Below are 16432 nucleotides of genomic sequence, written 5' to 3'. Positions count from 1 at the left end.
ACTGCAATGCCGAGTCTGTCCACGAAGGAACTATAATGGGTCTGCTAAAACAATTTGTTATTGCGACAGAAATTATATTAAAAAATTAAATTATTGGGTTTTACGCGCCAAAACCACTTTCTGATTATGAGGCACGCCGTAGTGGAGGACTCCAGAAATTTCGACCACCTGGGGTTCTTTAGCGTGCACCTAAATCTAAGCACACGGGTGTTTTCGCATTTCGCCCCCATCGAAATGCGGCCGCCGTGGCCGGGATTCGATCCCGCGACCTCGTGCTCAGCAGCGCAACACCATAGCGACTGAGCAACCACGGCGGGTCAGAAATTATATGGACGCTCAAGGTGCATTTCTGCCGTCGCACTGAGGTTCCGTATAAAATCCTAGGGTGATTGAACTGTCGCCGCGTGTCGGATGATGTATGCGAGTGAAAGCTTGTGAGGGTGAGCCGGCGAACGCGGATAAATCTCGCTTGCGCGAGGGAGGAACGCAAGCGAGACCGGATGCGTGCCCTCTCCTGTCGCGTGCAAGGCAAGGGGGTCACGCGAGTGATGAGGTGCGCTCTTCGGTGGCTGCTACAGTGCTTCGATGTCCTCCTCACCCGCCGCTCCGTACAAAGTGGAGGAAGCCGCAGCGTCTTCTACGGCGTTGGCGGCGCAAATCGGGGACGCCGTAGTAGACGCCTTTAGCGGACGCCGTAGGGAGGCGTTGCCGGCGCTCGTGTGTGTTGAACGCGATCTGCGACGTGGCCAAAGCGCGCGCCCGCGCGAACCTCACTTTCAAAGCGACCTGTGATGTTTGCAGAGCGCACGTAGTGCCAATAGCTTTGTATGTGCTGTGCTTTCGACGTTTCGTTCGTGTTAAAGCGAGCGATGCATGAAGCATGAATTCGCTTGTTGCTGCCGCGATTCCTCACTGCAGAATATTTGCAGCGCGTTTCCGCGCTTATTCAGTGAGATGTGTGCGCGTGACATCGTGCTGGTTAGTTTAGTTAAAACATGTTGGCGGGCTAGTTCGTTTGAATCCATTATAGAATGTGCATGCGCGACTGAACAAGGTCGTAGAAAGAAGCAGATACGCAGACAGCACTGTGTCTGTGTGTCTCTTTCTTCAAACATCCTCGTTCAGTCGCACTTACGCATTCTATGATTGCTAATTAAAGCTTGTAAGCGAATGTTTACAAGTTCACACGGCCGCCAAAACTACATTCCTTACTTCGTACGGCTATCCACTCATTTGCTATTGCAATCGGTGCTTCGCATTTCAGGCGAAACAGCAAAATTTTTGTCCGACCTGTAAACATTAAAATTCTACGAAATAGTCTCCTTGAGCGTCGATACGAATCTGCCAACGCGATTCCCACGCTGCAACGGCGCTCTGGAAATCAGCCGCCGTAACTACTTCTAGGGATTCTCTGACAGCCCTCTTGGGAGCTCGGTTTAACGGAGGCAAGGAACCTACGTTTTGAGAGCTTGAGAACGAGAGTCGACTGCCTTTATTCGAACGTAAAATCAGGTTTGCTAAGTGGCAGTGGTGGCGCCAAAATCGGGTAGCCGCTTTGGTTTGAGCAGGAGGTAATGATCCCTATGGCGAGGCAATCTGGATTTCTGGAGCAAGGGGCAATGACCCCCACGGCGGTAACAACGAAGTAACGGACGGTCGCTGCAAGGCCGCTCCTGGGCCGGTTTTCCCGCTGGACAAATGGTCCAGGAGGGCTGGCTTTCGTTAGCCTTGCTCTATTAGCGTTTGAGAGAAAGGAACCGGGGCACCTCGGTGGCTGTGGACATAACATGGTAGGCTGCTCCTTTGTGTTTCAGAGCACCACCGCGCCCTCAGAAAAACCGGGCACTCGGAGCCTCCGATTCGTCGACCGTGGCATAGCGCCACCTCAGCTCTACGCGGCGAGACAGCGCCTGCCGCAGGACCCTGCTATCCGACACTGGTTCTGCGGCGCCTCCGACATGGCGATATCTGCTTCGACATAAACTGTGGGCTGCATGCTTCCCTTTGAATAATTCGAAATATATCCGCACGGCTTCTGGAATACACTTTAGGGGCAGTGGCGTATGTGTACATTTAGTGTGTTAAGCGGTAATTGTGTTTATTACAAGTCGTACCTGCGTAATACTTCTTTGTATTGCCTTTCTTTTGTACTGGTCTCCTTTTAGAGTGATGTTGAACTTCATGCCATCACAATCCAGTGAGCCTGGCAGGACTCTCTCGTATGTTCAATGAATGAGCGCAGTCTCGTTCGAGTGCAGACACGCGTTAGTAGACAGCACCATTTAGAGATGCTCACCGCAATAGGACTCCAACTAACATTGTCAGGAGCAGAACTTCACAGGTGGATTGAGGCCGCACAGGCGAAACAAATGGAGGAGAGAGCTGCGGAGCGAGATGCAATCCAGGAAGCTGATGAATTAGCGCGCTTAGCAGACGAGAAGAAACGAGCGATCCTCCAGCTGAAGGTACAACTTCAGGAAGGAGGTCGGAATGGGCGGGCAGTCGCTACTAAGTTTTGCCAGCGCCCTACACTTCCTCGTCATCCTTCAATCCGCAGAAGCTACACTTCCTTTCTTTGAAGAGAAACGCGATGACTTACACGCGTACTTGCAGCGATTTGAGCGCGTAGCAACAGGGAAGGACTGGCGGCAAGAAAAATGGGCTCTTGCTGGGAGCATGTGTTAACTATTGACGCGTTGACTGTGATCAGTCAGATGATAGCCGCCGATTCTTTAGACTTCCAAAAAGCAAGTAAATCTTAGCTACAAAGGTTCCAATTAACGGCTCAATGTTAACAAGAGAAGTTTCGGAAAGCATGAGGAGCAGATGGTCTAACTAGAGGACAGTTAACACCAAGGATTACGGGTTATTTTGGTCAATAGATTGAGATGGCTAGCGTGTCTGAAACATATGGAGCCCTATGATATCACATGATCTCTGAGCAGTTCCTGCGTTGTTGTCAACCAAATTTTGCCATTTTCTTGAGGGAGTGAACGTCCAAATTCCGTGAAAAACTTGCTAGCACAAGGGATCGTTTTCTGGAAGAGCAGAATTTGCCAAATTTCAGAAAATGCCCCCATACCACAAAGGATTTCCGTCTGAAAAAAACTGCAGCACCAAAGCACCCACAGCTCAAGCGCATAGTCTGCCGTCGTTCTAGACATCTGGTTCTTTACTGTCGCAAGCTTAAGCAAATGCTGAAGTGTAAGTTGTGTGGTAAAACAGGACACACAAGTGAATATGAAAGCAGTACAGGGACAGGAAACCGATTTCTGCCTGTACACCAACCCAATATCAGATAGCCCGGACTCGTCCCGCTAAATTATCAAAGCGCCCAGTAAAGAAAACTCGCCGATCAAGTGACAGCCATGACGAGGACCCTGCGAATGATGTATCTTTCCTCATCGAAGGGTGGCCAGTGGTTGAAGGGCGATTGCTCAAAAAGGTTCGAGTACTACGAGATACGGGTTTTAATACTGCAATCATCAGACCGGAACTCGTTGTTGAGGTGTATATGATAGAAAAATCAAGCAATGTTGTTCTTTTGGACGGCTGAACACGCTTATTGCCTGAAGCTGTCATAGAAGCCATCCCGGCCACGACGGCTGCAGTTCGATGGGAACGAAAGGCGAGAAATACCCGCGTACATAGATTTAGGGGCGCGTTAAAAACCCCAGGTGGTCCAAATTTCCGGAGGCCTCCTCTAAGGCATGCCTCATAATCAAATCGTGATTTTGGCACGTAAAACACCAGAATTATTTTTCGTCATACAAGGAAACACGCCGTACTCTACAGTTAGCAGCATTATGTAAGTACGAGCCCCTCTGCGACCATGTCCTGCGAAATCTTCCAGGCGGCAGAGAACCATACGACTTCGATTTTGATTGCTAGCATGCCATTTCTCGGAAGAAAGGAGGATGAGTCCTCGATGGAAACATAGCTGACTAAGGCATCTTTGAAGCCTCAGCATGTTTCGAGTGTAGCTAACGCCAGAACTCAAAAGCAAGAACAAGGAAAGATTCGTCCCTTGCACGTGCCAACACATATGTTTCGTGACAATTGTAGGGAGCGTACAACTCCTTGAACAGTGCAAACATCCGTCGCCGAGTCATATTGCTACGGCACAATATGTGCGATCACGAAAGGCCAGCAGTGTGAAGACGACGACGACGATTAGATGCTAGCGCGGGCTGTTGCCTCTTGGCCTAGCGCAGCGTATTTTCCTTTTAAATATATTTGTACATAGCTTTTCGTCTGCGTCATCCTACGTAACATATCTGGTGGAGGTGGACGTTCCCTGTACATGGTGGAGGTGGACGTTCCCTGCGAAGCTCCGTTCCCGGAGCTTCGCAGTGGACGGTACGTCGAGCCTTCCTTCATGGCTCCCGGCGACGACAACCCGACTCCGCCGGCTCCGACACCTGCTGCCCCTTCGACGACCTACATCACTCCCCCCGCTACCCGTGATCCTGGCGTATTCTCGGGCCACGATGGGGAAGACGTCGATGACTGAATCAGCCTCTATGAACACGTCAGCCGCAATAACCGGTGGGACCCTACTATTATGCTCGCCAACGTAGTCTTTTACCTCGGTGGCACACCTCGAGTTTGGTATCGCACGCACGAAGATGAGCTCACCAGTTGGGATTCACTTAAGACACAGCTTCGAGACTTGTTCGGCAACCCCTACGGTCAAAAACTTGCCGCGCAGAAGGCGCTTTCCGGCCGTGTGCAGACGTCAACAGAGCCCTATGTCACGTACATTCAGGACGTCTTGTCTCTGTGCCGCAAAGTTGACACCCACATGACTGAGTCAGACAAGGTTTCCCACATCCTCAAAGGCATTGCCGATGACGCCTTCAACTTGCTCGTTTGCAACAACGTAGCCACGGTGGATGCTGTTATAAAAGAGTGCCGCCGCCTGGAACTCGCCAAAAGCCGACGTATTGACCAGCAGTTTGCCCGTCTGCCCAACACCCCAGCGACATCTTCCTGTGCCGACGCTCCTCGTCCCAACAACACTGCCGATGTTACCAGGATCGTCCGGCGTGAGATTGAGGCCGCCTATCCGGCTGCCTTCGACTCCAGTCCCACCAACACATCTGCAGTCACGGTCTCACTGATCCAGGCAGTTGTCCGCCAGGAGTTTGAAAACATGGGTCTTCACACCATCTGCTTGGCCCATCGCCCTGATACCCGCCCGGCCCATCGCCCTGATACCCGCCCGGCTTCTTCGATTTCGCCCCGTCCCGCATCTTCTTACCCACCACGTTTCCGCAACCCATCTGAGTGGCGCACTGCTGACGACAAGCCTATTTGTTTGCACTGCCATCGAATCGGGCACATTTCTCGGCACTGTCGTAGTCGCTGGAGTTCCCCGATCCGGTCTACTTATACTGCCTACGATCACCCCTCAAGTGGCCCTTCTCGTCCCTATGCCGCACGCTCAGATAATGCCGCCACTCATTCTCCTGCAACGAACCGCCCCTATTCTCGTTCGCCTTCGCCCCAACGACGACAATCTCGCTCTCCCCAGCCCCGTCGCTCCTATTCGCCGACTCCCTTCGGGCGCCGCTCCCAGCCGGAAAACTAGACGATGCAGCGCCTCGAGGTGACGCTGCGTTGCTCCCTACGCCGCCAAATCCTCTACTGACTTTGCCAACTCATCTGAACCTTCTTGACGTGCACGTCGACGGTGTTTCCGTGTCTGCTCTCATAGACACTGGGGCGCATTCGTCCGTAATGAGCGCTGACCTTCGTAACCGGCTCAAGAAAATCATCACGCTCGCCACGACGCCTGTTGTCCGTGTCGCCGATGGCGGAACAGCCCCTGTAATTGGTATGTGTACCGCCCGCGTCACCTTCACCGATCGCTCAACAATCGTGCTATTCACAATCATCGCCCACTGTCCCCACGACATCATCCTCGGCTTAGACTTCCTCTCCGCACATTCTGCTCTCATCGATTGTTCCGCCAGTACTCTCCGCCTTGACCTGCCTGTTCTGGATCCTACTGAACCACACTCCAGTCGCCTCAGTTCCGCCGACTTCGTTCGCTTGCCACCTTCGGCACTGACCTACGTTGACCTAGTGTCATCCCCACCAGTCCCCGACGGTCACTACATCGCGGCTCCTATGCAAGACGTCCTCCTTACACACGGGATCACAGTACCCCATACAGTTTTATCTATTACGGCGAATTGCGTCTGCCTGCCAGTGGTCAACTTTGGCTTGATGACACAAGTGCTGCCACGTGGGATGTCTTTGGCCCAGCTTTGTTCGTTCGAGGATCACTCAGTAGCATCCATTGCAGTAGACGACACTTCATCCGATACTTCTCTACCATCGCAGTCGACAAATTGTTCCATCGCTGACTTACGGAAAATGATTGCCCCCGACTTGCCCTCCGAGCACGCTCGTGAACTCTACCGAGTTCTGTTTTCCTACCACGATATTTTTGACTTTAACGATCGTCCTTTAGCCCAAACTACAGCTGTCAAACATCGCATTAATACCGGTGATGCCCCTCCTATTCATCGCCGCCCGTATCGAGTGTCACCGGCAGAGCGTCAAGTTATTCACGCAGAAGTTCGCAAAATGCTTGCCAAGAACATTATTGAACCGTCATGCAGTCCTTGGGCGTCACCGGTTGTGCTGGTAAAAAAGAAGGATGGCTCATGGCGCTTTTGTGTGGATTATCGGCACCTTAACAGGGTTACCAAAAAGGACGTGTACCCCCTACCTCGGATTGATGAAGCCCTTGACTGCCTCTACGGTGCTCGCTATTTCTCCTCTATTGACCTTCGCTCCGGCTATTGGCAGATTGCCGTGGACGATCTCGACCGCGAGAAGACTGCCTTTGCGACACCCGACGGTCTTTATCAATTCAAGGTGATGCCGTTCGGCCTATGTAACGCTCCTGCCACTTTTGAACGCATGATGGACTCCCTTCTTCACGGTTTCAAATGGTCCACGTGCTTGTGCTGCTTGGACGACGTTATCGTATTCTCCCCAACGTTCGCTACGCACCTCGAGCGCCTATCAGCAGTCCTGGACGTTTTTCGGCGAGCCGGTCTGCAACTCAACGCATCGAAGTGCCAATTCGGCCGCCGCCAGATTACCGTCCTTGGACATCTCGTTGACGCGAACGGAGTGCAACCGGACCCAGGCAAGATCCATGCTGTTACGCACTTCCCTGTTCCGACGTGTGTCAAGGATGTGCGCAGCTTCATCGGCCTTTGTTCGTACTTCCGCCGTTTCGTGAGGAATTTCGCCGCCATAGCACGACCACTAACCGACCTTTTGAAAAAAGACTCTCCTTTCCAGTGGGGCGATAACGAGGCCTCTGCATTCTCTCATCTAATCGAAATTCTCACAACGCCTCCCGTTCTGGCCCATTTCGATCCTTCTGCGCCTACCGAAGTCCGTACTGATGCCAGCGGTCACGGAATTGGAGCAGTACTAGCACAACGCCAGCGTGGCCACGACCGTGTTATCGCTTACGCCAGCAGGCTCCTCTCACCCGCGGAGCGCAACTATTCCATCACTGAGCGTGAGTGTCTGGCCCTAGTTTGGGCGGTTGCGAAATTCCGCCCATACTTATATGGCCGATCCTTTTCCGTTGTCACAGACCATCACGCGCATTGTTGGTTATGCTCATTGAAAGACCCTTCAGGAAGACTTGGTCGCTGCGCCTTACGCCTCCAAGAATATTCGTTCTCTGTCACCTACAAATCTGGCCGACTACACAAGGACGCTGACTGCCTGTCTCGCTACCCGGTAGACGAGCCTGACGACGCCGACAGTAGTACCGCCGACGGCATTTTCTCTGTGTCTGCCTTCGCTAACATCGCCGATGAGCAGTACCGAGACCTATCGCTGCGAGTACTCATCGAGCGTCTGCGCTCTACACCTACCGACGCATCCGTTCGCCGATATGTCCTCCAGGGCGGCATTCTGTACCGAAGGAGCTTCCTCCCTGATGGCCCTGATCTTCTTCTTGTCGTGCCAAAACATCTACGACAGGCTGTGCTCTTTGAGATGCATGACGCACCCACTGCAGGACATCTTGGGGTAACCCGCACGTACGACCGCGTCCGCCGCCGCTTCTATTGGCCTGGTCTCGCTCGCTCCGTTCGACGCTATGTTGCTGCCTGTGATCCCTGCCAGCGTCGGAAGACACCTCAGGTGCTACCTGCCGGTCATCTCCAGCTGATCACCATCCCTGTGGAACCGTTCTTTCGTGTTGGATTAGACCTGCTCGGTCCCTTTCCCACGTCATCCTCTGGGAACAAATGGGTAGCCGTCGCGACTGATTACGCCACCCGATACGCTATCACTCGGGCTCTCCCTACCAGCTGCGCTACTGACGTCGCGGACTTTCTCTTGCGTGACATTATCTTGCTTCATGGCGCCCCGCGACAGCTGCTTACTGACCGTGGTCGAAACTTCTTCTCGAAAGTTATCGCTGACATTGTACGTTCCTGCTCCATTCAACACAAACTGACTACTTCATACCATCCTCAAACCAATGGCCTGACAGAGCGGTTAAACCGTACTCTTACCGATATGCTGGCCAAGTACGTTTCCAAGGACCACCACGACTGGGACATTGCCCTTCCTTACGTAACATTTGCGTACAATTCTTCCCGGCACGACACCGCCGGATTTTCTCCCTTTTATCTCCTCTACGGTCGCGAACCTACCTTGCCCCTAGACACGGCACTTCCTCCTGCTGCGGTCTCAACAAGCGAGTATGCGCGCGACGCCATCGCCCTCGCCGACCATGCACGCCAGCTTGCCCGTGCTCGACTTACGGCCTCACAGACCACTCAGCAGTGATGATGATAGTGATCTAGGGAAAGGAAGAGTGTCAGTACAACACCCGCCATCGTGACGTACAGTTTTCACCTGGTGCGCTCGTGCTCCTGTGGTCGCCCTCTCGTCACGTCGGACTTTCAGAGAAACTTCTTTCGCGATACACAGGGCCCTACCGCGTGCTGCGCCAGGTGACGCCTGTGACTTACGAAATTGCTCCTGTGGGCTCAACCTCGTCCTCTCCTGTGGCATCTAGTGATGTCGTACACGTCAGTAGGCTCAAGGCCTACTACACTGCTTCCGAGTCCGATCTTTAGTCGCTCCGGGACGGCGCTTTTGCAGCCGGGGGTAGTGCTACGGCACAATATGTGCGATCACGAAAGGCCAGCAGTGTGAAGACGACGACGACGATTAGATGCTAGCGCGGGCTGTTGCCTCTTGGCCTAGCGCAGCGTATTTTCCTTGTAAATATATTTGTACATAGCTTTTCGTCTGCGTCATCCTACGTAACAATATTTTCGCAAAGTGAGCAAGAAGCTGAAATCTAGAAGGGGTCACAGCTACGAATTTATCGAAGAAAAATGGTTGCTGTATCACCGTTACCGCCTGGCTATTGGCAGTACGTTTACGCAAATGATCATACCGAAAGCATTTAGACATGTCATATTAAAAGTTGCACATGAGAGCATCATGGCAGGGCATCAAATTTTTAGGGGAACTCCTGATTGTGTCCTACAAGAATTTCATAGGCCAGTTGTACACGGAAGCTTAATAAATGCCTCTTGAAGACCTACGGCAAGTGCCAAATGGCAACCCCTAAAGAGAAAGCGCGAGTCGCTGCCCTGGGCAACATGATTCTGATCCGAACAGCTTTTGAAAGGATGGCTGTTGGTTCATTCACGGCCTTTTCACCAAAGTAGAACAGTGGGAAGCGACATGTATTTTACGCTCATATACGCAATCGACGCAGTCCATGTTCTGAAGCGCTGATCGAGATCTTTTCCCGTGGTGGTTTGGCTCACCTAGAGGCAAGATTTACCCAAAAAGCGGTGAATGAGATTAGCCGGTTTCTTAGTTAAGTTACTCAAGACGACGCCCAACCACGCGATGGTGAACGGTCTCGTCGAGGAGCTTAACCGCATCCTGAATACTATGTCTTTCTTCAGTTCTGCCAGGCTAACTTTTACTGATCTATTTGATTCCATGAGTTTCTGATCCGCTACCGACTTGTGGTTGATATGATGTTGTGCAGTGGGAGCTGCAACTTGCACCCAGCTTGCCTTTGATGCCACCATTTGTGGTTGGCCAATGGTTTACCTGGACTGAGGGTGTTGGGACGAAGGTTTCGTCAACTTGGACTTCTCTGGCCTCCATCCGATCTCTTGACACCGTATTTCCGGGAACTCTTTCATATCGAAGGAAATAGATCCGTCTGTGGTATACCCTTGCTTCTCTTCCTCCAACTTCAAGAACCACCTGGGCTTACTCTTGAGCTTACTTTCCCTTGATGGCTTCCGTGCTTGGAGTTGACGACGATTCTGGTCGGCTGACGTGTCTTAGGCGCTTTCTGCAGCTTCGGTCCACCGTTAGAGGCACTTCACCACATGAGACGCACTTAAGGTTACAATCTTGTCCTTCTGCAGGATCTTCCGTTCCGCAAATCCTGCGCACCCTCAGTTCCGGTCGTGTGTACACATCAATTCTGCGACCCACCCTCTAACATGTTTTAAAGACTTGCACTGCGTCCTGGTACGAATAGCAGGCCATGTCGCCTGCCTCGTAGTACACATATCTTTGTACTAAGTCTTCGAAGAATACAATGACGGCACTCTTAGTGTCGCGAAGCATTCATGCGTGAGCCAATTTGACATTTAATGTGCGCAATTTATTTTCGGTTTAAGGGCGTCTGAGGGGGCATGCGGGGTGAGTCCGTGGATTACCCCCCGAACTGTTCCGTCCTCCAACGCTACATACGCTTTCACCGCATGGGGCTTTCCATGTATGTTGAGTGATGTAACCTGGCGCAATGTGTTTGCGACTTCTTTTCCTGAGGTTGAGAAAGTTACAGTGTTCGAAGCAGGCTTAATACGTAGCAGAAACTCCTCGCCTTCTATCTTTTCATTGCAGGCCTCAATTTTAGCACGGCCTATAAAGCGAGCTGTGAGTGCTTAGAGCGGGAGTCCTTCATGAAGTCTCACAATTACCATGAAATCGTCCTTTGGTAAGCTTAGTGCAGTTTCTTCCCGTTCCGTCACGGCTGAAATCATCGCTTGTCCGCGTTCTTCGGACAGTTGTTCTTCCGGTGCTCCTGCGTACGTTCTCTCCGTTGTAGTTTTCTTTTCCAGCGGACAAAACAGTAGTCCCTTCCTCTTTGGCGTCTTGAATGTATTTGCTAGTGTCACCGTTGTTGATGATGGACGGTAGTGTGTTTATCCCTGCTTTGGTGGTCATCGCATTGTGCGGTCGGATTGGTGGTAATCGCCTTGAGCGGCCGTGCGAGCGCCGTATTTTCAAAGTGATCTGCGACTTGGGGAAAGTGCGCGCCCGCCCGGGCCTAATCTTCAAGGCGATGCGCGATGTTCAGAGTGCCGCGTAGTGTCGGTAGCTTCATATGCGCTGGGCTTTCGACATGTCATTCACGTTAAAGCGACAGATGCACGAAGGTCAATTCAATCACTGATGCTGCTGCGATTCCTCACTCTAGCATTTTGGCAGCGAGTTTACGCGCTCATTGAGCGAGATGTGTTCATGTTTACCTGCGCGCGCGTGACACGGTGCTTGTTAAACTAGTTAAAACACCTTGGCGGGCTAGTTGGTTTGAATCAATGATAGAATGTGTAAGCGCGACTGTGCATGAACGTAGAAAGAAACAGACACACAGAGACAGCGCTTTCTCTCCGTCTTTGTTTCTTTCTACGTCCTCGTTGAGTTGCGCTTGCACATTACATCATTGTTAATTTAGTTAGTAATGGAACACTTACAAATTTATACGGTCGATAAAACTACTATCCTTGCTTCGTATAGCTATCTACTAGTTTGCTATCGCGATCAGTGCTTCACCTTTCGGGTGAAACAGCGAATTTTTTCCGGGAAAATGTTGTTCAAAGACACAAATATTGGCCTCCCTGGGTGTCGCTTGATTTCCCGGAACGGATGAACTGCACTTTTTGAAGGTTTGAAGAACTGAACCACACAAAAAACATTGAAATTCTTGAGCGTGACGCTAGAGCGTCCTCACTCCTCGACGCCACCTTAGCGTCTCTTCCTTTACACAGCGCTATCAAAATAAGGTGCATGGGTAATACGATTCCAAAGATATATGGCAATAATAATATAAAATGCTTTCGTTGCATGCTGCTTCAGCAAGAGACTTCGTTCAACTGATTTTAATGACATTACGATCTGCGAAAATGTAGCTTGTTTCATAAATGTATCAGAGGGAGCAATTTAGTAGCGTCACTATAATCACCAACGAGTAAACCACTAGCAGAGCAGACATATTTTTTTTATTGAACAGACTTCATGAAAAATCGACAAGGCTACCTAAAAGGAATGCTTTTACAAGAAAGAAATTACCAATGAAGTTAGCAATGAAATCAATGGGAATCGATTGCCGCTAGTTACTGAGTTGACGCGTTCACTTCTGGGTCATCTAGGCCTTCTTGTGTGCGTGTGTTTTTATGCACCTGCGGACTAAACCACGCTGCCGTACTATGTCTTTTAAGTGAATGAGGTTCTGGGGGTTTTCGGACCGTTTTCGTGGTTGGTGGTATGAGGGTGGTCGGAGTTTTCGCGAAAGAAGGCGACGAAACGCACAGTGGGAAAGTGAGCGTAGCGGGTTACGTCTGGCAAGGAGTGTGATTGAATCTGTCGCTCACTCGCTCGTCGATTCGATCGTTCTTTCGGGCTATTCGCTTACGTTGACGATCATCCTGGATGGTTTCTGCATAATGTGTTAAGCGTGGCATTCTTTGGCTAGGTGCAACGGGTAATTTCCTGCGCCGTACGTTCGTCCTTCCGTTTCGTGTTCCGGAAAACCTGCAGCGCCATCTACGAATTATTACGAATTTCTTTGGGTGCACAATATCCTGTAAGCTTACCACCACTTACTTCTGGGCGCACGAGCCTCCGAGGCGATATATTGTGAAAAAGCCGCCAGATACCGACATGTATCCGTCCAAAGTCCAAACCATTGCATTTCACACAGTAAATACTAGAGGGGACTTTGGCGCTTGTGTCGACAGGAGCTACAAACGGTGTGGTTCAGCCAGCATGGAAGGGATGGCTAGTACACACACTTGCCTAAACTACGTGCTTATGTTTTCAGATGGCTTCACTAACTAATTTTTACGAGAAGTATTGTCCTGTAAATAATTGAATAAGGGCCGTTAAAATTGTCGGACGTCAGGATTCGAACACACGACGATACTGAAACCATTATGCTACGATCACATGCATCGAATAGCACACAGAACACCCCTATGAATTTCTCGCGGGAAAGTGAGCGTGTTGAGACTCTTAGAGCGTTCAGATTTGGGCTTACAGAGGCGCAGTTACGTAGGCAAGGGCTTGCACGAGCAAGATACGCGCAGAAAATGCAACCAACCAGAGAATTGCGTCAGCAATCACAGGGAGCGTTCCAACTCCCCTCTGAGGAGGGCGAATCTAAACGCAGGCGAGAAGTCGGCCTACAATTTGTGCAAGAGAAAGCACTACTACAACAGCTATTTAATTTACCAAGCACAAGATTGGTGGTAAGAACGAGTGAGCTGGGGAGATCATCATAGCGTGCGTGGTATTATTTGTTGTTGCTAATCTCTGGAAATATGAGTCTTGGTTTCAAGTATAGAAAAGGATGCGTTGCACTACATCGCAATATCCCAGTGGGGAGCTTCCGCCCAAATGTTTTATATCTTGCCGCGTTCGTTCACAAATTAGGATGATTCTCTGCAGCAGAATTAATCTGCCCGAGTGCGGCTGCGCCACATGAATGGGCGCTCAATAATAGTCCTGAGCTCAGATTGAGCAACAAGTAATTAACGTTAAGTTACGCAAATTTTCCGTAACAATAATTAACCCTATGTTTCCAAAATTATTGCAGACCCGTTCACTATGTTCTCTACATGGCAGCTTTCATAGTCCAGATGTTTCAGAACTCTACCCCATCAATCAACGTTTAACCAGCAAGAACAATGAGTCAAGAAGCCATCCCAGATACTACTGCCATCATAGACTACTGCTTTATTTTTTACTGTCTGTCAATAAAGGCACAGCGCTTAGTGTTTTCGGGCTGCTATCATGCAGGTGTCACTTTTTCTTTCTGCTCGCTTCCCGATCGCGTGGACATAAGGTGGCGGCCCATTCGTTGGCGCCGAGCGGTGTTGTAAACGCCGGATGCCGCTCAAGAAAGCGATGGTCATATGCCGCGATGTCGCCTCGGGCACTCGATGCGACCGTGCTTGTGATAGGGAGATGGGAAAAAAAAAGCTAGAAAACCGACAATACCTTTTTTTCAGTCGCACTGAGATGGGCCTGAAGGAGCAGCAAGAATGGCACTTGGCATTGATGCCGCCTTCACCCAGGACTTGACCCTGCTCCCGCGCTTTGGGAGGTTTCATGCGAGTGGTGCTTGCGACATTCGTATAGATTGCAGTGCATAAGAGCACCATTCGCCCGATTCCTTTAATCATTCGGGTCAATGTATTAAAGCGAACAGTTTGTTGCTCGATCGAGGCAGTTGATTGGGATAAGGCTCTTTGTCTGCTTGCGCTAAGGTCTGCTAGGCTAACAGGACAGGAAAAGGAAAGTTAATTGAGCGACAGGTAAATGGCCAAGTGAAAAATTTTTGTAGTCGGCGATGTTTCCCTCAAATGGACTGGCACTTGTCGGCTTGGGTCTATCGTCCTTCGAGTAGTTGGCGTTCGCCCCCACTTAGCTCGAAAAACGAACGCATCCTGCTACTCGACGAGATTGACAGCAACAAGCGCGCTGCTTGAGATCACATAAAAACTAGTTGTCACGTGAAGGACACCAGAACGTGTTGACCTAAGATGGCGATGGCAGAAAAAGTAATCCTTTGCCTAGTATTTATGCAGTTGGCGCCAGGAAGCCGAAAGGACATTTCTGTGATGGCAGCAGAAATTGTTTTTCTGCCTCTGCGCTCTGAACACAAGAAACGACGCCCCATCTCTCCTGATGAAGCACTCGAGGGCAGGAAGATGATGCTCTCAGAGCTTGTTACCCTTCGTTGTGTCCTGCGAGCCTCGTGTCTCCTTTTTTCCTTGAGTTCTTGAAAGGCCATGCTGCAACAGTCAGACATTCGAAAAAAAAAACCTGTAATAATAAGACGGAATCAAGTTTAAGGCATAGGGAACAAACAAGAAAGCAGAAAAAGGCCACTGTACAAGGTGTAACAACAAGGTCATGCGGCAGCGATATTGAAAGAAATGCACCTATCCCAGGGAGTTGATAAAGGACTGAAAGTCGAAGTAGTTAATCTTGATTTATTATTGACTGCAGCACGACGTGAACACAGCGGAAAAAAACGCAGCGAGCATACACAACGTTTACTCTCAACTTAGTTTTACTTGAGAAAGCACAAAGGACTTGCATCCACTTGCAATTGCACGTGCATACACGTATTAAAAAAAACGGCCCGGGGAAACAAACATTTCTCCTTCATTGAAGAGCGGAAATGAAGGGAAACGGCATAACTTCTACGGCAGTTAAGCATTATTTGTTGTCACCGTGAATCACCCCCTTCGTCGTACGTAACACTCAAGACACGGATTCCTACGCTGCTGTGGAAATGTGGTGCTTTTAGCTGGACGCGATTTTAATTGGAAGCAATTACAGTAGCCGGAAACACGTTACATGGCTGCCATGTTGGCTCGTCCCTCACTGCCTCCGCGTTTGTAATGCACAGTCCACCGATTCTTTCAGAGTACCACGCGCGCGGCGACTGGCCGACCAGTCAGCGCCTTCTAACCGCGCGAAGCGGCCGGTTCGGCTCAGCAAACCCATCGCAGTCTACTGTGATTGGGTGGACGACACGAAGCTTAGACAACAGCTTGAGAGGATGTAAGCGCATTCGGAGCTCATTACGCCTTGCCCACGAGCATGCAGCGTTTACGACGGTTGTCCTTGAAGCGGGGCTACAGCTGTATTGATAAACTGTCCAACTTTTTCGTTTCCGAATTAAATCACGGTGAATATATTTTTCACTTAGTACCTTATTTGCTAATCAATTTGAAGTAGCGGCTTGTCATGTAACTCAGTAGCGTTTGTCGGAATCGTCCCTGCTGGGCACGATGCTTTGAACGTAGATGCTTGCGTTTTGTAAAGGCTGGTAGCAAAGACGCTTTATAGGTGGCCACTCGCTTGTTTTGGGCAGCGTCACTAAACATTCAGCTTCGAACAATCGTGTGCTATAAGTGCAGTCCGTCACCCATGCTTCGGTGCATTAATTCAACAGTACGGACAATTACTTATTTTTGGTACGTGGGCGATAAAGTGACATGAGCTTGAATGTGAGTCAGGGTGAATGTGTGTAGATGACGTGCGATAAACTTCCGGGAGTTGGCGCCAGTTGTTTTCTCAGGATCTAACGGGCGCT

The sequence above is a fragment of the Dermacentor albipictus genome, chromosome 10 (assembly GCF_038994185.2).
Source record: "Dermacentor albipictus isolate Rhodes 1998 colony chromosome 10, USDA_Dalb.pri_finalv2, whole genome shotgun sequence".
NCBI lineage: Eukaryota > Metazoa > Arthropoda > Arachnida > Ixodida > Ixodidae > Dermacentor > Dermacentor albipictus.
Note: the sequence above shows the minus strand (reverse complement) of the source record.